The 24,300-nt window shown below is 39.9% G+C and overlaps 1 pseudogene; it reads right to left on the reverse strand.

Annotated features, from left to right (window-relative positions):
- Window positions 1-7,513: 7,513 nt before the first annotated feature.
- Window positions 7,514-13,456, reverse strand: LOC148034302 (uncharacterized; annotated as a pseudogene).
- Between the last annotated feature and the right edge of the window lie 10,844 nt (window positions 13,457-24,300).

A 24,300-nucleotide genomic window follows, 5' to 3' on the forward strand; every position in this document is an offset into this window, starting at 1 on the left:
TTATAGGAGTGACATGTGTTGTTGTGTATATCATGTTTAAATAATACATTTTAAGGAGGCATTTAATCTAATGAGACAAAAGAAGTTTGGGAGACATGGAAAGGATCCTACATACACATGTTTTATCATGATCTAGTTCAATGTACGGCGAACTAATCAATATATCACAACATCACCAATATCTGGGAATTTAGCACTACAAGAATCTTATAATTTTGAAAAAGGGTTATGTTTTACTCAAGAAAAATTCACAAATAAGGATATTTATAAATAGTCCTTGAATGCACGTGATGTAGAGGATATACATATAGTAACTTCCCCCTTATGTGTCCAAAGTCTCATGATTTAGAATACCATGCAAAAAATGCTTATTTAGGGATTGTGGTATATGTGGAGTTAAGAGGTCGACACAAAAAACGAGATGGAGCTAGCGTAGTCATAACAAGAACCCTCACTCATGAGGAGTAAAAACCAAATGGCTAGCCTATGAAGTGTGCAGCCAATGTAGTCAACTATTTAAATAAGACATTTCAGCCTAGAGATAAGGCGCATAGATGCACTACATAGAGAGTTTTTTGGGCTAGTTTCCAAGGATGATGTGCAACAAGATGTGAGAAATGGGATTGTGAGTGTGTTGGAGGCTCACATTCATTTCATTTCATTGATTGATATTGAAAGTATGATCCATGTGTTTCACATTATCGAACACACTCATATTTTGGTGATCCATGTATTTGTGGACAATGGAGAAGATGCAATAACCTATACCATGTCGAAGAATTGAAATATATTGTCATCCAGCCTATCCCAAAATTAGAGGATGCTTGTAGCAACAATGATGAGAACGATGATGTTGGAGCCATTGATAGTTTTGGTTTTGTGGTGCGCAGATCGGATGCAGGTAGCTCACGTAGTGAATTCCCAAAGGTCCCCAAGAACAAAGCACTCTACTTTTTAGCACAAAAACCAATGTAAAAACAAGCACGACATGAGACAAGAGACAAATTGGGTTGAATCTCCCCCATGCCTTGTGTGAGCGCTTCACAAAGCATGTATTTAATATATATTTCCAATCTTTTTGCTCAAAAATAGCCCAATTACAAAAATATGACAAGCTTTTAGCTTTTGAGTTTGCTTTCTACCAAAAATAGGAAAATAAAGCTAATGGACGGTGCCCAAAGAGTCTGGCACGCCCAATCTCAATGTCCAAATAAAAATAACATATCCAGGCGCATAAGCGCATACAAAATAATAATAAATAATCGATGTCTCTATAGACATAATCAAAATATAGGCGTGGCGCCTATCAAAATATAGTCCAAAGATCGGAAACCCGCTAGACTCCAATGCTTTCCTCCGCACTGCTGCTATCTCTACACATCAACTGAAGCATTCACAATCGTTAGTAAAATAACACAATTAAACCGACAAAAGTGAATACCTAGCAGTCTTCAGCTACATAAATAAATCAACTGGTTAGAAATAAATCCTAACCTTAATTTATTACGAGTGCGCACTCTAAACTCATAAACGTTTATTAATTTAATATGCATTTTGCGGAATCACCCGCTATGGAATCACCCATGTACACACTAAATTAATGAAACGCCCGAAAAGGACAGGCGTCCCCATCAACTTCTCGCACAAAGAATCCTCTTTGCGTATGAGCCCCGGTCATCTAAGTTTACGGAATCCACCGTAAAACCTCACGAAATCCACCGTGGAATATGCCTCCTGGCATCATTTTGTTTGTGCAAAATGACTTGAAACTACCCATTTATGAAGGGAACCATGATCATTCGTGTGAGTTGTTGTCCATTGAAGACAATTTTTTAGTCAATACAACAAAGGAAGAGGATTTCTATCTAATCAAATGCACCAAAACTATGTATTAGAAAATGAAGGTATAGAAGGATGCATGGTACAACAAAATTGTCAGATGGGGCAAAGTAGTTGAAGACTCATACTATGGCCAAGTTGAAGGCGGGATTGACACATACAACCTTCCAAACCACATATCTCCAATTATGATCTATTCACACCTTGTAAGGCCATATGATTATGATGATGATTAGGGTGCAAAAAATCCTACAACAGATAGCACCAAACAGTGTGGCAAAAAGTACCAAAAAATATATGTGACATCTTCTTCCAACACTAGAAATCCAACCATGTAGATCTTTTGATTAAAGAGGATTGTTTTGTGTCCCTCTCTTGATCTTCTTATGTTCTCATAGTAGTCATTAAGGTCTTAGAATGCCAAATTTGCAATTAAACACATACTTATTGTCTAATATTGCCAAATTTGTACTATGGATAATACCCACCACTATCTAAAAGTACTACTTTTGGATCTCTAGAGTACCAAATTTGGTACTATCCTACCAAATTTGGGACTCTATAGTACAAGAAGTTTAATGGCCTTTGTTGGTTCTTTATTACATGGTCTAATTTGGCCTTTACTATATCAAATGATTGAATTATTTTGGTGTTGGTACTTTAATACAATACCAAAATTGAATTTGCATGGTACCAAATGTTTAAATTGTATCAATCTTGCCACTTCAATTCATTTCCTAGTACAAGAACCAAAATTTTCAAGTCATTTGTTTTAGCTTGTTTACAACATGACAAATTTAGTATATCTAGTACCAAAGCTTGAAGTTTGTTATTCTAGGTACTTAAATAGAGTACCAAACTTGAATTTGAATAGCTCACCAAATGCTTCAACTCTTTTGTTCTCCTCACTTTAGTACAATGCAAACTTTAAATAGTACAAAAGTTTGATACTTCAAAGTATCAAGATTTTGTTGTCAATATCAACAACACAGGTATTATAATCACCATTGGCATTTTTAAAGGCCCTAAGATGACCACATAGTACCACCTACAAAAATGCTTAAAATCTTTTGAATTTGAATAGCTCATCAAATGCTTAAGCTATTTTGTTCTAATCACTTTAATACAATGCTAATTTTAAATAGTAAAAATTTTGATACTTCAAAGTATCAAGATTTTGTTGTCAATATCAACAACACATGTACTATAATCACCCTTGACACTTTTAAAGGCCCTAAGATTACCACATAGTACCACCTACAACCTTACAATTAGACCCTAATGAATAGTAATTCATAGTAGACATCAAACAAAACAACATAACATGTCAAAAATTGTAGATTAGAGAAGGTTGTAAGTACCAAGAAGTGCCCAAAAAAGATTGTGATATATTGATAATTTGATATGATAAATCAGTACATACTTTGTTAGGTAGAAGTGATTGTGAATTGCAAGGCCATCATACAAGTTCTAGTCGGTGGGGTTGAATTACAAAGTGCACGACATTTCACATGTCAACTGGGACAATTCATACATTTGGGGGTTCAAACCGATATGAATAGCCTTCCATCTAGATAAAGTAATTAGCCACCAAGGGGAGCCGTGAAAAATCTCATGCCATACTTCGCACTCTTCCTGGAAAAATATATCTATTCATATAGAGATGGTAACATAAGACTTAATTAATAAGACTATAGATCAGGTGAATACTGACAGCCTACAACATTTGGGTTTTTCAAAGTGAACGGGAAGAATATTGTAGACAAAATTTGTATTATTTTTTGCCTCCTATAGCAACTCCATGTCATGACCTTCGTTCTAGTGGAAACTCTTTGGCTTTTTCCCTCACCATATAGTAACATTTCATATTAACCTAAATTAGTTTTAACCCATTTAGCCAGTCCTATTTGTAGGGATCTTTTGAATCCTTCAAGAGCATCTCATTGGCATCCACAATTATCAATTTACCTTTTCTTGTAGGATGATCATTTGGAAGCTTACTTTCTACAACATTATGCTCATTGAGTTACCAAGGTCTCGTGGCTACAAAAGAAATTAACAAATGAGATATATGTAACAAACAAAACAAATAGTTGAATCCAAAAGACACCATAAATCAAGTGTCATAGAAGACTTATAACAAAAGGCTAAGTTACAAAGCCACACGATGCTTGTAGATACATTATGTCTTGCACGCATGAATTTTAGGCATATGCACATGAGAGTGCTTTGTCTCTTTTACATGAAAAAGCTATGCTAGAGGAACATCATTTTCACTTGGTTCTTGCTACGTTTTTGTAGGTCCTACAAGTTGCTCCTACTCTCCCTCTGACTCCCCCTTCTGCTCTTCTATGACACAAACTTCAGTGGGGTCCTTCTCTCCCTCCAACTCCCCCTTTTGCTCTTCTTATAGACAATAGGCTCAATGGGGTCCTCCTCTCTCTCTCCAAGTCCCCCTTCTACACTTCACAGACAATACACTTAGTGGGCTCCCTCTCTCTCTCCAAGCACACATCACAATTAATAGGTTCTCCCTTGTGGTCCTTAACTCCATCCACCCTAGAGTCTAGCTTCTCATCATGTGTACCCTATTTCCTTTCTGCATATACATAGGCAATCATCTCATCACAAGACTTAGTGATTGGGGGTCATTTATACCTGGCACCTCCTCATGCACATCAAAAACTACTTGGGAGTGGGAGTCACTACTACGGGGTTGATGCATATCTTCATTAAGTCGCATAGTAGAGCCCTTTTGTCCCTTTGAAATATCATTTTGCATATCATCTAGCACATCTTGAATTTCTTCTGTAGTAATGGTGTTGTCCATTTTTGTGTCACCCAAGTTTTTGTGGGATCCCTTGCAACTCTTCCATGTCCTTGTCATAGTCATGTCTATGCTTCAAGTCCTTATCTATAGCATGGTTTTTTGCATACTCCATATTTGCCTCATAAACTACAAAGTTCAACAAGATGACCTATTATTACAAATAAAGAAAAGAGAAATAAGGGAGGCAACATAAAAAGGAAGTGGACAATTACTTACTCTTCTGAAGGAATCCCCTGCTATAAGCCCAACTCTTGGCCACTTCGAGGATTCACTGATTGCATCCAACTTTCATATAAGTGTCATTTGTGATGGTTGCAATGAAATAGAGGGGGTGATCTTTGTCCCTGCAAGCTAGTATGAAAGAACCAACTAGATAGGTAGAGTCTAAGTACTCCCCACAAGCAACACAAGACTCTAAAACATGGATTGTGTTTTCTTCATCCACAATGTGGAGTCTGGAAAATAGTGTGAATCTTTTGCCTCTTTTAAGTTTTGCAAGAAGTATTTTAACAAAGTCACTCTAGACCTAGGAATCTTGACACTCGGCCTTAAGCAAATCACATCCCATCTATAGGAAAAAAAAAAGAAATTGTCATGCTAGTAAATGATAGTTATGTACTGCCCTATAGGACTGTAAATAGTAATAAACAAGCAACAATGCCAAAACTAACATTGAATCAATCAAGTAATGCCAACAAAAAGATAACAAAGTTTGAGATTAGTACTAAAAAGAACCCAAACTTGGTACTCAAGATACATATGCATGTGATGATCCTACAAAATTTTACTACTACATTAAAAGATGTATTTTAGCTATGGTAAGACTACCAAAAACACATATTAAATTCACACCAAAACACAACACTCTATATTTTCAAAGATGAAGCTTAAAAACTTAAAACATAGAGAATATAGCTTGGTAAAAAAATGTAGCAAGGATTTTTAAATGGATATGAGCTAGAAAAAGGTATCATATACTATCAAACACTATAGAAAAGTATAGGTGGGTCCCAAATTATACAAAAATTACCAACCAATATAAGTAAGTATTTTGTGTTGTTGATGATTAGGCGAGTAGGAGGGAGCATTACAGTTTTCTGTTTTCAATTTTTGTTGCATTTAGAGTAGGTTAGGACCAATAATTTGTAGGGAAAGAATAGGGTTTTGCTGCTGTGAAATAGGCCCAAATAGGGCACAAATCAGGGAAAAAGAGTGCTGGAAGGATTTACATCACTAAGAGAATGACAAGAAAGGTTGACCTTAGCCGGGGAAGGGTTGATAACCCAAGAGGCCAAGGAATTAGAGCTCATTTGCAACTATTGCATTCTGAGAGAGCTTGAGAGAGAGAGAGAGAGAGAGAGAGAGAGAAAGAAAGAAAGAAAGAAAGTTATATTAACGTCTTCTAAAGACCAAAACTGGCCTATGAGACAAACTGTGATACAACTGATGAGGTCTAGCTATCCAAAATAAAAGTGTTGAATGAAAAGCTAAAAACTGGAAACTGAAAATACGGTGCTGTGAGTGTGATAAGTGTCGTGTATTTGTATGTGCATATGTAGCTCTGGTACGCGAGAGAGAGAGAGAGAGAGAGAGAGAGAGAGAGAGAGAGAGAGAGAGAGAGAGAGAGAGAGAGAGAGAGAGAGAGAGAGAGAGAGAGTTGCAGGTATAGGAGGAATCAAGCGCATTGATTCCGAGCCTGATCTTGCAGTCCAAGTTAAAATGTATCAAAACATTATAAAATGTACCAAAATATCTCTAACACAAAACTGGTACAAATGGATCCCAAACATTATAAAAGGTACAAAGCAGTATAACATCTCAAAGATTTGCTACAAAAATATAGATAGAAAGATAAAATTTCCCAAAATGTACCAAGAGAGATCAAGATATAATGTACTGAAATGTTTCCAAATGTACCAAGATAAGATGTATCAAAATGTACCAAGAGATAATGTAGCAAAATGTACCAAAATGATATTCATACTAACATACACAACAATATACCAAACACTACAAAAATGCCACAAATGGTATAAAAAAGTGTTTAAAGTGCCAAATAGTAATTGAAATGTAATATAATTCTAAAAACATCCAATTTATACGGCATTAGGACAGATAAATTCCCAAAGATCCTCCACACAAAGTACAAACACACATAAGATCATGGTACAAAGATATATTAGAAAGTACAAAAATTTCTAAAAGGTCCATGACAAATATACCATAATGTCCAAAAATTTTCACAATGTTCCAAAATGTATAAAGTGGTTAATTACAAAATGTATAATATTGTACCAAAATGTACAAAAGTATCCAAAGGTCTCAAAAGGTATCACAATAGACAAAAATTTTCATTAAAAAATTTACCAAAATGTACAAAACGGTATCAAAATTATGTTCATTTTTTGTGCAAAAGCATCAAATTGTATAAAAAAGGTCCAAATTTTGTCAAAATGTACCTAAATAAAAATAACACAAGGCTAACTGACTATAATAGCTACCAAAGGAAAAGAAGATGATAAAAGGTAAGGCAAAAATACATGTAGAGCTTCCACCTCTTGGGAAAGAAGTTGCAAATCCTTGGTGATTCCAAGTCAATAGCCACTTTGACACATTCAAATCAGCCTGAACTTCTTTTAGCTCTTCATCATTAGGTAAACCTTGTTGGTGTAGCTAAGTGAGGTGTTTCTCAAACATAATAGTATCATCCTTAATTCTCTTAGTCATGGCATTGGAACCCTCAACCCTCACCAAGCTCTCCTTCTTTCACTGGAGAGTTTTCCTTTGCTTATGCAACCTATTCATATTTTACATTTAATTTGATGGAATCATGTCGGCAATGCTCTACAAATAAAAAATGTAATTTGCTTCAAAAGGTCCAATCTTCACAACATTAACCTCTTCAGTGCATATGTTGCTTGCACCCTATGTGCAATCAATCTTTTTATTCCACCCATGTACGCCACCCTGAAATATATCGTTTGCCCTCCGCCAATTGTCCAACTTCTTTTCTAGCACTCCAAGCCTGTTTTTGCACATGTTTAGCATATTTGCCATAAACTTTGCCATACAATCTTATGTGTTGATGGGTCTTTTTTTGCATCACTACATCTCTCAAATACATAGCACATGGCAAAATTTGCCATAATCTCCCCACATGATGGGGGACGTAGTACATCTTGTGGAAAAGTAGTTTGCATTCCTTAAAAAATCTAGGTTGTAGATGGTTTAGATATATCTTGGCATTCTTTTAATGTTGTAGCTTGAACAATGTGAGCCATTGATCATCAGAAAGATCTGCATCTGTCAAGTCTCGAGCGACCTTTCCCTCAAGGCTAAGGCCATATTCCTCATATAGTTCCTCTGCTGTATAGAAAAATTGCTAAGTACAGGATACTCATTCATTTTGTTTTTCCCTTTAATGCACAAGTACTTAATTAGTTACTGCAAAGCCCTAAAAATTCATCCTATAGATACCTATATCTGATTACGCAAATGCTTACCCCTCTTCTTCATTTTTCTAATCTATTCTCATGTACAAATGAGGGTTTTCTCATTGTCTCACCAAAGAGATAGTCTATCCTCTCAAATGGTCGACCCATGTCTTGTGTGGATACTCCATAATTCGTGCTGCTATGTCACTCCTGGGTGCTGCGAGCCTCGTTCTAAGTGTTGTTGCTGGTGTGGGTGTTTTGGACTCCTTTTTCTTGGGCCGTTTCTTAGTAGTGTCTCTAGGGCTCGCCCTTGGGTACATTTACGTGCCGGTGTCCTCATATATAACAGCTACAAATGGAACTTTGAAAGCCTGAAGCTTGATGCCTTTAGTTGACACAAGAGATGCCTAGGCAAAAGAGTCCTCACAAGATGGAAGATGATGTTGGTCATCGAGTGGTGGAGCACAGCTTGGGCATACGAGTCACAAAGCTAGAAGAAGACATTGGTCATTGAACAGAGTAGAGATAGTAAAAAGGTCCCATGCAGCACCTAAAATGACATATAAAAAATCATAGAAAGAAAGCTAGCATGAAAGAAAAATCCCAATCATGATGTTTTTTTGTTTGTTCTTTTTTATTCCAAAAATCCCATGTAGAACCTAAACCCTGATTGGGATTTTTATTGCATGCTAACATGTAGCTTTGATGATGGTGATGTTTTGTATGTATCCTCTTTTGCTAATACATTTCTAGTTGCCATGGACAATGGCATGACATAGAATAGGCTTTTGGGAAACATAAAAATGATAAAAAGTAAAGGGTATGGGATTATTGGCTATAATAGGAGAATCCTTGGGAATCTTTCATAGAGACAATCACCAAAGATCATCTCATTACCATAATGATCAAGCTATCATGTACTAATCACACCTTTAGTCAGGTTTGAACATGCATTTCATAAGACAAAAAAAGATCCATTTGATAATGACAATTTATGTCCCCAATACTAAGTGTGCTATATTGCAATTGTGATAGACACATTTGCTTTGTCTAACACCATATGGTGCTGAACCACTCTCTATGTAGAGTGACATAAAGTGGTACTCCATGTTGTAGTTATCACACTAAATAGACATTTGTTTCTTTATGGCATCATTGTTTTGGACACATTTTAGGTCACTAGAATGAAATATTTGTGCCATTTGAACTATAACATTGTCTCTTTGGAAAGCAAACTAAAATGTGGTAATAGAGAAGTAGTGGAAATATGAGATTAAAATGTCTTGCTTTGATTCATTGTGATTTTTGTGGACCAATGCCCATGGTTTCATTGTGAGGAACTTTGTATTTTGTTACTTTCATAGATGATGCCACTAGGAAGGTTTGGTCTTACTCTCTTTGTAACAAGAATAATATACTAGATGCATTTCAAAAGTTCTTGGCATTTACAGAGAATCAATCAAGCAAAAAGTTTAAGTACTTAAGGACTAATAATGATGGTGAATACACCTCTTATGCCTTAGCATACTTTTGTACAAGCCATGGTATTAAGAGAGAGTCGATAGATTTCAAGAATTTTTCTTAAATGGTGTACCTAAGAAGATGATTATGACCATTCAAAAAAGGGTATGTACTATACTCTCTCATACTTATCCTCAAGGGACCTGTAAGAAATCATCTATATCATCTATATTACATGCATTCAAAGGACATTAAGAAACACCATTTCTTTACAAGTTAGAAGGCTTTAAAATGACTCATTTTACTTTACTATAGAGGTATGTGAAGTCCACTTTGCATTATGGAATTTTTTATGAGATAGATAAGGATACACAGGTATTTGGATACACAGATGTAGATTGGGATGGTAGCATATATGATAAAAGATGTACCAATAGATTCATGTTTTCCCTTGGTAGTGTAGTAGTTACGTGGAGCAGCAAAAAGCAATATTCATATGCTTTATCCAGTACTACAGAGGCTAAGTACAAAGCTGCTACTATGGTAACATGTGAGGTGGTATGGCTACAACAGTTATTGGGTGATTTGGATGTGTAGCGAGATGGTCTAGTTGTCATTCACTATGACAACATAAGTAACATATAGTTAGCTAGGAACCTAGTGTTCCATGCTAAGACAAAACACATTGAGATGCATTACCACTTTGTGAGAGAGAAGGTACTTAGGGGAGATATTGACTTGGTATATGTCAACACACAAGATCAGATAGTTGACATATTCACAAATGCGTTGTGTACAAAGAAGCTTCGAAAATTTTGAAGCTTACTTTGATTTGCAGAGATACAATTGCATGAGAGTGTATGTTTACAAGATGCTTTGAGAACATGCCACAATAGGAAGTCAAGCCAGATTCTATTACATACCCGTGTGTTTGTTGCATGTGGCTCCATGCTAGCATAGTCCCATTGGGTGAAGTATTTCAAGGTAATAAAGACCACAACATAAAACCTAATTTGGTTCACTTTGCTTGTATGGTTGGCCTTTTTTGAAGATCTAGGTGCCTTACAAAGGCACAAAAAGCTGTTGCGACCATGGAGTTATTGTTCAGCTATTACTTTTAGGGTTTCCATTAACTCGTCATTAAGTCTTCTTCAACCAACCCTAAAATCATATTAGTGCTATTTATTATTATTAGATGTCTTATTTTTTGTTGTAGCTCAAGTACACCCGTAGTCCTTTATAAATAGGATTCCATGTGAGTGCATCCACACTTCATTCTAGCTGGATTTTTCATCACCCATTGTTGCCCATATCCCTTTCAGAGGACATCAAGTATTTATGGAGCCTTGTATAAGTGCGAGCCTATTTTCCATAGCCCCTACACTACTAGGATACTTAATTCACAGCCGTCCTACTACTAGGTTCTCAACATACAATTGTTTCCCTACTAGTTTTGGGCATTCCTCAAGTGTTGCATACCCTCTCTTTCTCTCTCTCCAACTAGATTTTCCTTCTCTCAAAAAGAGGAGTCCTTCAAAGCCTTGGTTATTGCCCTAGTTAGAAGACTTGAATTAGGATCTAAATCAAAAAATGATGACAACTCATCAAAGGAGGTCTTTCTTCTTCTTCTTCTCTTCTTCTCTTGCTCCTTCTACAATGTTACTAGATCTTTTCATCCTTCCTTTTGGAGATGCCCCTTCTTACCATAGTATTAATATTGTGTGTCTTCTTCTTCATATCACCCCTCTCTAAGGTCAGATAAGCCTCCTGATGGCCACCATATTGAGATGGAAGCCTTCCCTCTAACCATAGAGACACCTCATGTTCAGTGTCCACACAAGATGTGCTTTGGAAGGATGGAATGCATGTGTTGAAATTGATCATGTATCTATGTGACCTAAAGGAGAAAAGATTGAATCATATCAATTGACTTGAACCTAATAGTCTATAGATGACCATTGAGGGTCACATGTTGCATGGTTGAGAGAGCCTCGTACAACATTTGTAACTTTTTTTACACTTTTAAAAATGTCTTGAATGAAGTAACCAATCATAAGTACCTCTTTAGAGATGCATTTAAGAGCTTGAATGCATTGTATAGTAGTTTGGAGTAAGTCAAATCAATACAAGAGGATAAACACAAACTTGTAAGAGTAGAAAACAACATTGTAAGACTTGACATGGACATCATGTTACCATGTCAAAAGTGGGAGTATTGATGGAAGTGTGAGAATCTATGATAAGGGACTGCATGTCAAAGACAACAAGGGAAACATTGCAAAGAACAAAGAACTTAAGAAGAGAATGATTGGAAAATGGAATCCATATACCAAGGCATGAGATAATATAAGACTCCAAACATAAGTCACCACATTAGAGGGCACTGCCTTTTTCTCTTGAACACTTGTAAGTATAGTGATGATTGAGGTGAATGAGGACAAAGTTTGCCTACCTTTAAATAGGCTCTAGACATGAACAAGTTAGCCAATCCAACCATATAGGTTAGCTAGTAAAATATTGGCACCGTAAAATGGGTGGCCAACCTTTCACTTTGGCAATAAAATACATAAATTCCCATTGTAGTGCACAAACTCACACATTAGATGTCTATTCTGCTAACACTTTGTTGTATGCATTAGGTAACTCTTGTGTTTGGCTCTAAAACAATAGGTAGCTTAGACTTTCTTTGCTTGTTTACTGAAGAACTTTATTGTAGGAGATGATAAAAATTCAAATATTCTTTGAAAGGCTTAAAATCTAGTTTTTTTCACACTTTGACAACTATTGTCACTTAAATAAACATCAAAGAGGCCTCCTTTTGCATGCATTTTTGCTTGCTCTGCCATGTGTTGATGTGCATCTGTTCCACTTATACCCATGCATTGAAAACACAACCTTTGCATCACACAAATCCTCCTCCTTCAAATCTATCTATGCTTGACTAGCCCAAACCTACTCTAATACCATGTCACAATGTAGTGATGTAGAAGTATATGCATATACTAATCATAAATATTGAACATGGAGAGAAGAGAGTGAATAATGTTGAGAGTGATGAACATTGAATGTTGAATAAAAAAGGTAGAATGAGTACAAGAGGTTGTTGTACATGTATGGAACCCAAAGAACCTCACACATGGTACATGGCATACTTTGGACATGTGGATCTTGGAGCTTTTTTCACATAACTCTATGTTATAGTGCTACTATGAAATGTTCATAATATTGACATCATGTCTAGATATCCATATTGGATCATAGTGAAAATTCCATGGCCAAAGTATGGTAGCATCATGTTTTAATTTGAATTGTACAAAGGGGACCATAAAATCGCACCTTGTTTTTGAATTTTAGATTTACAAGACTGGACTATCTGGGGGTAAAGCATTATTCCTTGTGAATCAGCAAGGATCACTTTGCAAGGCTAAAAGGGATATAACTATTGCCTTTGAAATTCATAGAAGGGGTATGTAAAATGGTACAAAAATTTTTAAAAGGGTTTTTTTAAGAATCCTTTGAATGCACATTATGTAAAGGGCTTCTACAAGATGACCCCCCCAAGGGTGCACTAGATGGTTTCTCAACCGTTCTTGCATGTGGTGAAACATGCTTTCTTGCATCCTTTACCCCTAGAGTTCTTACTTGTGGTATGCCAAACTCATCATCCATAGACTCATCCTTAGAACTTTCACCCATATGCCTTTTTCCCTTGAGCAATTTCTGCTCTCTTTTATGCACTCCTCAACCTACCACTCCATGGACTATAGCTACCACTACTTTCCTCATGGTCTTGAGGTCCCAATATATCCTCAACATGTTGATTTATTTGACCATTATTTGCAAAAATTTTCTTTACATAGCCATCAACATCATTACTCTCATAGAAATCCATATCAACTACAGCTTTTCAGACTCATACTCACTGAATCTCACATCCCTGCTTATGTGAACCTCTTTAGTGATAGGATTATAACATTTGTAGCCCCTTTTCTCATCTAGATACCCAAGAAAAATGATTTAAGAGCTTTTTTTCCCATCTTTTTCCTCAAATCATCAGGAATATGTATATAATATACATAACCAAACACCCTAAAGTATGCAACTATAGGTGTCCTACCATAGATATTCTCATATGGATATATATGAAAGCTGCAAGTGTCTTGTTCATGATATGGGTTGCGGTATGTATTGCATTAGGCCAATAGGAAAAGGGTCTATACATCTAATTCATCATTGCCCTTGCTACTACTACAATAATATTATTCTTCCTTTCTACCACACCATTTTGTTGTGGTGTATACCTGCAAGTAAATTATCTCTTAATCCCATGGTCTCTCAAATAGTAAGAGAACTCATTTGATATATATTCTCCACCATTAACTAATCTCAAACATTTGATATACCTCAAAATTACTTCTCCACCATAGCCTTAAACTCCAAAAACTTTTCAAATGCTTCACTTTTGTGTTGCAAAAGTACACCCATGTCATCTTGCTACAATGAAAGTGATATAGAGCCTACATTTTCCACTCAAAGAGACATTTCGACATGGATCCCAAATATCACAATGTATCATTTCCAAAGGATAGCTACTCAATCTCAATCTCTTTGGAAATGGAATCCTAGACTACTTCCCAAATTGACAAGCTTCATATACATGATCATAATTTACACATCCAAACTATGGAAGCCCATGAACCACATGTCTAGACTATATTTGTTTAAGTCTTTCAAAATTCACATGTCAAATCCTTCTATGCTATAGTTCTACATCTTTATCTTGTCCATATCTTGTCTCAACATACATAGAGCTTCGAATGATGGGAGTTCATACATCCAAAACAAATAACTTGCCTTTCTTTTGACCACAAGCAATAAGTCTACCAGGCCTTCCATTCCTAAACTCCTCAATAAAACATCCATACTTGTTGTCAAATGTGATATCCCGACTTTGATTTAAAATCTTACCGACTTCTTGCAAAATGGACAAAGAACTCTAAAATCATTAAATAGAGAAGATCTCGAGCAAAAAAAACCCGAGGATTGTAACATGACATTTTTTCTGGATTGACAAGGACTGCAACCACTTGTCATGGAAGTTACTACGTGAACGAGAGTTATAAGCCTTATTAGTCATTAGTGTCAGTGTCTATAGTATGGATGGTCCAAAAATACTAGATTTTTGGACAAAACTAGCATATTTTTTATATTTTAGATATTATTTATTGTAAATATCCTAAAAAGCTATGGAAACTTCTAGAATAGGGTGTCATGTAAAAAAAACAAATGGCTTTTTCAGCTAGTTTTGGAGATTTAATGCAAAAAGAAGGATTAGCAAAATCATACACATCGTGATCGCAGTTTACAAGCAGCAAATAACACTCCAAACGAGGAGAAGGAGTGATCTGGAAGATTTTTTATCATTGTTAATTTTGCCAAGATCCCCTCCGTAAAGAGCTCTTCTTCTTAGCCACAACCATTTTTCTCTAATTTAGCTATAAATAAGAGGCATGGAGAGCAGTTGAGAGAGGTTCAAGCCAGTGGGGAGAGGCCCTTCTCAGGAGTATAGAGCAAGAGGAAGGAAAAGAGAGGGAGGTAGAAGGATTCCCCCTCGCTCGAGAGGCTGTGAGAGGGAGCTAGAGAGGGGAGAATTAGAAAGAGAGAGAGAGAGGGAAGAAGATCCCGAGAGGCTACAAGAGAGAGAATTAGAGAGGGGGTTAGAGAGAAAATGAATTAACTCAACCTCCCCTTATCTTGGTCTTCAACTCAGCAAGCTGTTCTCATGCTCTCCCATCTCAAATTCATTCCATCTTCTCTCGAACCCGCTCGTGAACGATGGCTCCAAAGCCACGAGGTGAAAAGACCATGAAATTCACCTCAATCGATCAAAGAATGGGTATTGCTAGAGATACAAGGGCTCGAGGTTTCCGGAATTGCCACTACCAACGAAACATTGGGTGTGGCAAGCGCAAGTGCAAGCAAAGATGAAATTTCCAATGACATCATGCAAATCCAAGTTGTTCACAACTCAGAAACAAGCTATTATTTTCATATCACCACATAAAATAATTTATTTTTTTCCAAATTAAGTACATAAAATGTTATCTTTTGCATTTACACTTACACAAGATGTCTATTTCATCTAGAGAGCGTATTAATACACACGCAAACGATTAACTGCTACCTATGATTTGTAGATAGATTAATCGAGATTATAATTTGTAGAATCATGATGGAAATAGTTGCAGGAGGTTATTGTACGAAATGAGTAAAGGGCATTATGCACACTCGAGATTAGTAAAATAACTTGCTATATTTATTGCCAAACATGACAATGGTTAGGAGTTGATTAATGCTTAAAAAGTGAAAGTCTATTTAAAGAATCTTGTAAATAACACCATATTGGGGAATATGGAAATTTCCCATAAGTTTAGGACATGTGGTCAAATCTTTAGATTTGTGATAACTTGAACACTATAACTCTAAATCAAGCGCTCTATAGCTCAATAGATTCCATTTTTCAATCACTTTCTAATGATAGGTCAAATCATATGGTTTTGAGAAACTTATGGGCATGTTATCTAGGTGCCACTTTTTAGTATTCAAAAAATGAGAATTGGGAGATTCCCAAACTCACTAATATTGTGTTAAATCATCCCGTTAAATTATTTTTGCAATATTTTTCTAAGTACTAACTAAAGAAAATTTGCTTATGTTAGGTAAGTTAACCCTAAATGGGAAATTTATGTCTTGCTTAACAATGTTGAAAGATTTGTACTCAACACTTCTTTATGGGAAGAAGAATCATCATTAGAATGTAAGGTTACCTTGGGTTAAGAATCTACCTTGGCTATGTGAAGATGTGAACTACACTGCATGATGGTGTGATTATCATTGTTTGAAAAAATTGTTTTGTTTTCTAGAATCCAAATCTCTGATTAAAAATATTGATAAATAGGATAAAAGAAAAGATCGCGCTAGGCTACCCCCAGGCTAGCTACGAGACCCTACTCCAAGAAGGTCATGATTATTATTTCGAGATGCTTAGACCGGCTCCGTAGCAAAAAGATCTGTCTGCATGGATAGTCTCCAGCATGTGGATGCCAAGGGAGGGTTCTAGCCATAAATTTTGCATTACTCCTAGAATCTGACGAGTCCCTTCACGACCCAGGATGGGATCCTAGAATCCTAATACTAGTTACAAGGGAGGAATCTTGGTGGACATAATACCCTCATGGAATTCTGTATATCTTTCGCAAGATCGAAAAGATGGAAATTGTAATAAACTTCCAATCTAATAAAGGAATTTGTTTTTTATTCAAGGGTTGTTTGAATTGTATGTGTGTCTATCAAATACATTACGTGAAGAAACCTGTGATTTAATGGACTAATTAAGGAAGATGGTTGTCTATGTTTCAATAAATGTGTTGTAGGTAATTAAAAAACTAAATATGATACCGCCATCAAAGAAAAGTAGGTGGGCGTGACCTCTGATGGGTCCCACCCTCCAATGGTAGGGTGGTCCCAGTTAGCTGGGAGCTTTTCTAAATTGGTAATAGAAATAGGAAGATGATAAATTGACCAACTAGTCATTAGTAGGTAGAATTGACTTGCATTGTTTTAGGGGGCCAGAATGGGATTTTACCTTATGGGCAGGAGGGTTGACGTACCGCACTCCCTTCTATCTCCCATTCTCTTTAAACTAAGTGCAATGGCAAGTCTTCTTCGGTTCGAGTAATCCTGTAGGAAGTGGGAACTGGAAATTACTGATGCTAGCTGGAAGTTAGAAGACCCATCTAATTTTAGGAACTCAAAAATTCAAGTCAATCCTAGTGGGTTCGGTCAGAACTCTTCCATTGCAATGTAGACTCGGTAGGGCCTAAGTGACAAAACCCCGTGATACTCCAAGAAAGCGCCGACGGCGGGCGATGCCATTTTGGAAAACCTACTGATGGACTACTAAAAGGTGAGTCTTTGATTGAGATTGGTGGACAACTCAAATTAGACTTCACTTGCAATCCTTGATAAGCCATTTTCCCTATTTTTCCTACCTAAATGCCTACAAATTCCTACAAATCACAAGCAAACTCTAATACTAATCAAACCAACTCATCCAAAATTCAAAAATTCAAAACACTTACTTGCAAGAAACGAAGATCAAATGCTTCTTCTTCCTACCTATCTACCTCAAGCACTAGTTTGGGAGAAACCCTCCAATGCTCGATTCAGAGTGTGCAAGTACTCAAGGTTCAAATCCATTTGTCCCAGCAATGGAACCAAAATGTGGGAGCTTTCACTCAATCACTAAGACCCATGGATCGCTTATTACTCAAGTGTTTCAAGCCGAATGCTAATGGCTACCTCTCACATAGGCGTATATGCTCTAAAGCCTACAAGTGTAGTGAGGTTACCTCAATGCCCAATTATCAAGTACCCCCCTCTCTCAAGCACACTGGCAGCTCCATGATCTAAGATGCAAGCTCAAGCAAGCTCAATCCTTTGCCTTCAAACTCCATGCTCCATAGCCGCACACACGAGACAAGAGAAGAGAAGAGAAGAGAGGAAGAGAGGAGAATATGGAGAGCTTCTCCATGGTCCCTCACCCTCACACACTCGCTCCCTCACACTGCCTCTCTCAAGCACAAGCACAAGCACAAGCAAGCAAGCAAGAAGAAGAAGAAGAAGCAGAGCCTCTTTTGTCACACACCAAAAGAATGAGCTTCTCTATTCACTATTTAGCTTTTATACATGCCCTCATCCCTTTAGGCACCCATCCCCTTTTTTACATCACTGGCCATCTTGCCAAGGTTCTCTTTTCATATTCCCTTCTATTTACATCATGCCTTTACCCATGCCCCTATTATTTACAACTTGCATAGGAGGGAGCCTGCGCTCTTTTAGGTGCCTTTACATTTTAAAATATGCCTTTGTTTTTTTTTCAACTTTTAAGGTTGTCCTTGTGCTTTTGGCCTTTTCTTCTCTTATCCTTCTATCGGGCCACCTTTTTCCACTTTGCTCCGCATTTTGAAATTTCTTTTAATTCTTTTTCTCCGTCTTGCACTAGGGTTAACACCACCCTATTCTAGTCAGGATAAGCTATAAGGCTTTTGATATTTGCAAGGTTGTTAAAACGCTACCGCAACTTTAACCTGTTGGCATCCCTCAGATGAAGCGGGAATTCATTAGTGTGGATTTCATAGTAGGATTGCTTGTAGTTCAAGGAGGATACAACTCTATCATGGTAAATGCAAACATGCTGACAAAGGTTGCACTCCTTATTCTAGTCAAGACAAACTATAAGCCTTTTGATATTGCAATGTTGTTTGTCAAGGAAATATTTAGGCTTCATGTTGTTAACCCCAATACGAAGAAAGCAAAAGGAAATAAAAAAGACACAGGGCAAAGGCGGAAAAAAGGTAGCCCGACTGAAGAAAGAATAGGAGAAAAGACCAAAAGCGCAAGGGCAACCTTAAAAGTCCAAGGCAAATACAAAAGGGGAAAGGCGCATTTTTAAATAAAAAGGCGCACCCTGAAATCTTGTAAAAGAGCGCCGGGCTCTCACCCATGCAATTTGTAAATGTAGATGGGCGGTGGAAAGGAAGCTAGGAAGATAGAAGGACAATGGGGAAAAGGGCCTAGGCTATGGCCGGCCATGTAAAAAAGAGGAAAAGGGGATGACCGCCCAAAAGGGATTTAGGGTTTTGTATATAAAGTTGAAAAGTGAATGAGAAGCCCATTCTTTGGTGTGTGGCAAAAGGAGTCTTCTTCTTCCTCTCTTCTTCTCTCCTTCTTGCTTGTGTGTGCTTTGGAGAGAGGGAGTGTGAGAGTGTGAGGGAGTGAGCGTGTGTGGGAGTGAGGGATCAAGAGGGTGAAGCTCTTCACCATCTCCTCTCATTTTCTTCTCTTCTCTTCTCTTCTCTTCTCTTCTCTTCTCTTCTCTTCTCTTGCGCGCGCAGCTATGGAGGATGGAGCTTGGAGATGGAGGAGGCTTGAGGATGCTTAAGCTAGCATCTAGGATCGTGGAGCTACCGAAGTGCAAGAGAGAGGAGGGTACTCAATCGAGCATCAAGGTAAGCTCACTACACTCGTAGGATCAAAGGCGCGTCGGCTAGGTGAGAGATAGCCATTAGAGCTCGCTTGAAACGCTTGAAACAATAAGCGATCCATGGGTCTTGGCGGTTGAATGAAAGCTCCCACATTTTGGTTCCGTTGTCGGGACCAACGGATTCAAGCTTGAGCACTTGCGTGCCTCATATCGAGCATCGAAGTAGGGTATTCATCCCCGAAACGGAGCTTGAGATAAGTAGGAGGTTGGATGTTTTCGATTTTTAGAACAGGTAAGTATTTTGGGATATTCTGGTTGTTTGATGATTGGAAAACATGGAGAAACTAGTTCAGTGTTTTGCTTTCGATTTATGTTGTGTTTAGGGTAGATTAACAGTAGGAAATCACACACGAAGAGGCAGAGGGTTGCTGATGTGAAACAGGGAGAAAATCACAGAAAACAGGGGGAAAATAGAGTAAATGCGAAGGTAACTGCGTAGAAAACGCCAGGAGAGCGATCTGTAGTGTTCAGGGAAGGACCAGCAGGATATAAATTCTGGAAGGGCAAGAGAACCCCCATTTCCAACCAACGGAGAGTGACAGAGAGAGAGAGAGAGAGAGCGAGCTTGGCGACCGTCCGAGTGACTAGGGCACGGAGGACATTGCATTCCGTGATCCCCAGGTACACCGATCTCCCCCTCACCACTCCAACTCCATCGCTGGTGAATTTTGTGGTCAATAGTAATAGGCATCTGGAGATATTTGGGCGAATCCGTGTGCGCAAGCTCATCGGACCAGCGGACTCGGATGTCCGACCCAGTGTCCGATTCCCAGAATCAGACACTTGGACAACCGTCCGATCGGACGCTCGGAGACTCGGACGCTTGACTCGGATCCACGCTGTCCGATCGGACGAATTAAGACACGTCACCAATCGGACCACCTGCCCGGTCCGATTCCCAGAATCGGACCCGCCCATAATCGGACCACTAGGATCGGACACTTGGACCAGTCTGCCCGATTCTAGAAATCGGACCACCCTGTCCGATCGGACCATTCGGACAAATCGGACCACCCAAAATCGGACCAGCCCAGAATCGGACCCCCTTCTCCTATTCATTGAACACTTGCATGTCCGATTTTTGAGAATCGGACACTTGGACTTTGAGACTGCCACTCAGCCCTGATACACCTGGTCCGATTCCCAAAATCGGACCACTGGTAAATCGAACCACTGGTAAATCGGACGCCCGATTCCCAGAGTCAAACCAAAACAAAAACCTGACCCATCCAAGGACACACTGGGCCACTCCCCAGCGACCCACCCCCGCGTGAACAACAGGAAGCAGTACAATACCCTAGAACCCGTTAGAACGGCCAGGACTGGAGTAGCAAAGCCTATCAGGACTGAAACGAGCGAGAGTGAGTGAGACGCCGGGGAATTGCTCGCAGCACTCATGTTGAATTTCCGCACTTGAAGTACACTTAGAAAAGCTGAAAACCTGATTGAGCACAAGTGCACGAGGAACAACACACTCACGAGTGACCATAAGTTGAGCACTGCATTCAAAAATTAAAGGAACTCACTCAGATAAACAGCTCAAAAAACCCACCCATAGGAGAAGACCCAAGGTATAGGCAAACGCGTGAAGCGCACGGTAGAATCAAGCAAGGAGCGTCAACGACAAGGATCTGTCTCACGATCGATTAACCTGATCGAGGGCGCAGTGAGGCGCAAGAATTCAACCATGATAGAGGGAGGCTCAGACCATCGGTTTACCGAGGAGCTCGATGTGAGCGCATTCCCAGATGCTATACAGCAGATGGTGAGCAGTTATGATGCGCATGCCCGGTACGAGCACCGTGGCAGGACGGCAGATGCAATCCTTGCGGACCTAGAGGAGGAGATAAGGCTAGCCCGCAAGGCATTACAGGGCATAGCCGAGTATAATAGGGATCAACAAGCCAGGAGCCTAAGGCAAAGCATGGAGCTGCATGAGGTGCAGCGAGTGCTGAACTTGGCTGGCCGGAACCGGACAGACCAGGAAAGAGCACTAGAGGGAGACCTGACGCTGAGCGAGCTCCTCATGAAATGGCTGCTCGATAACACCGCGGTAGAGCAGAGTGCCACTGCGCTAGCAATGTCGCTGCTTGCAGGGTTGGGGGCAAACCAGGCTCAAAGAGCCAAGCCAAAATACCTATTGTCGCCAAGCAACTTGACAAGTACCAGCCACCTGACGACCCGTACAACTTCATCGAGCGGTTTGAACAAGTCTGCGAAGCCAATGGCCTCAACGACTAGGCTCGACGTTCGCAAGCATTCGGACTTTGCTTAAGCGATAAGGGTAGGACGTGGTATACAAGCCTGGACACCATAGAACGAGCCAACTTCAATAACCTCAAGGACCTTTTTGTCAAGAGGTTTGCCGAACCCGGATACTCTGACAACCTGCTAGTACGCCTGATGAATGTCAAGCAGAAGGAGAAGGAGGGCATCCGCGACTATGTGACCCATGTGAGAAGCCTCCTTAAAAGAATCCCCTTAGGCGAGAGACCGACTGACAGGGCAGTATCGACTGTATTCATCAGCGGAATTCGAGATGAGGAATTGTACAAGGCACTCGCAGGCAACTTAAGCTTGCAGCGAGACGTGGTGGCTAGGGTTTTTGAGAAAGCCATCAGAGTCGATGACGAGCTGAAAGAGCGGAGCTCTAGGAGCTCAAACCTAGAGGAAACCAACCCACGGAGTTTAGAGCGAACGTCAACCTCTAGCGAGCGATCAAACCCATCATCCCAAGATAAGGGAAAGACCACCGAGATGGACCAAGGCCTGGCCGAGGTCAAGATGGAATTGGCCAAAATACAAGACATGTTGAGGCGACCGACGAGTCCACACGTCCAGTGCGTGTACTGTGGAGGAAACCACCTGCCAGCAGAGTGTCAAGACCCTAGGTCAAGACCCTGCGCTAACTACGGTAGGTTCGGCCACGATGCCGCACACTGCAGACTACCATACGCACAACCCTACGGCCAGCCTTATCCAGCTAACAGGCCGCAGCCATTTTTCGGATGGGGAGCCCCGCCAGCCCTACCTGTGCCTAATGATATGAAACCAGTTGTCCCTAGGCTGGACATAAATCCTATCGGCATTCCTACACCGCCTACCCACCCACCGAGCAATGCTCCCGTACACTACGTGGAGGAGCCCAGTGACGAAGAGACCTACATATACCCTTACGTCTCGCATGACGACGAGGGCAACGCGGTCCTCATGGATTATCGGCCCGTGCCGGTGATGGCATTAGGACGAGGACGGGTTAGAGGCCTAGGAGGGCAGCCACCACAGGATCCGGTCACTTGTTGGACTTGTGGACATCCCGGTCATGTCTCATCGCGCTGCCCTGAAAGAGAGCAGCAAAACAGGGACAAAGCTGACCAAAGGTGCGCAGAGTGCGGAATCACCCATCTTTTCATAGACTGCCCAAAACGGAAGTCGCCCTCCGGTTCAGCTAATTTGCCATCCGTCCTCTCCTGCATCTGTAACCAAAACATAATGCATAGAGGGCTGAAATCTGTCAGGTGGACGTCTGTCTCTAGCAGACCGTCTCACCGCAGGCTCTGTTGCCTGTCTAACTGCCTGTCCAACATCCTGGCCCTGTGGAGGAACTGCTGCAGGCTGTATTACTGGCTGTGCTGGAGCTTTAGGCTCCTCCTGAAAGATCACTCTGCCGATCTCAACCACCTTCTCAGGCTGCCTGTGCATCTTGTCTTCATGGAAGACGACATCATGGCTGCGTACTATTTTTCGCGCCTACGGATCCCATTGGCGATAGCCCATCTCTCCTGACTCACCATAGCCAAGAAATATGCATTTAATGCTCTTTGGATCCAATTTACTCCTCTTGTCCTTGGGCACATGGCAGAATGCCTCACATCCAAAGACAGGGAGATGCGCATAAGAGGGTGGCTTACCAGCCCAAACTTCCTCTGCAACCTGGAAATCCAATCCACTGGAAGGCGATCGGTTTATGACATGCACTGCCGTACTAACTGCCTCAGCCCAAAAACTCTAGGGTATGCCTGCATGGCTAAGCATAGAGCGCACACGCTCCTGAATAGTCCTGTTCATGCGCTCAGCCAAACCATTCTGGGGTGGGGTGTAAGGGGCGGTCAACTGACGCTTAATACCCCTGTCATCACAAAACTGGTCAAAAGCATGTGAGACATATTCTCCCCCATTGTCAGTCCTAAGGCATTTCAGCCTATACCCAGTCTGGTTCTCAACAAGAGCAAGCCAACGCTGAAAGACTGCCAAGACATCGAACTTTTGCTTTATGGGATAAGCCCACACTTTCCTAGAAAAATCATCAATGAAGGTAACAAAGTACTTCGCGCCACCCATAGACATGCAAGGCATAGGCCCACAAACATCGGAATGCACCAATGCCAAGGGCTCACTCATGCGTGGCCTACCCGATTTCTTATGCGTAGACCTATTCTGCTTACCATAAAGACAATGATCACACGAGTCAAAACGTGCATAGTCCAAAGGCGGAAGATACTGCAAACCAGATAGCATTTTCATTCCCTTCAAAGACATATACCCCAAACGGGCATGCCAAAGTGATACATGTGGGATAGAGCCCACTACCAAAACATGGTCTACAGAAAACCCAGATACAACAAGAGCAT

Source organism: Lygodium microphyllum, chromosome 6 (genome assembly GCF_053477565.2).
Source record: "Lygodium microphyllum isolate KBCC chromosome 6, Lygodium_microphyllum_v1.1.10, whole genome shotgun sequence".
In the NCBI taxonomy this organism is placed as follows: Eukaryota; Viridiplantae; Streptophyta; class Polypodiopsida; order Schizaeales; family Lygodiaceae; genus Lygodium; species Lygodium microphyllum.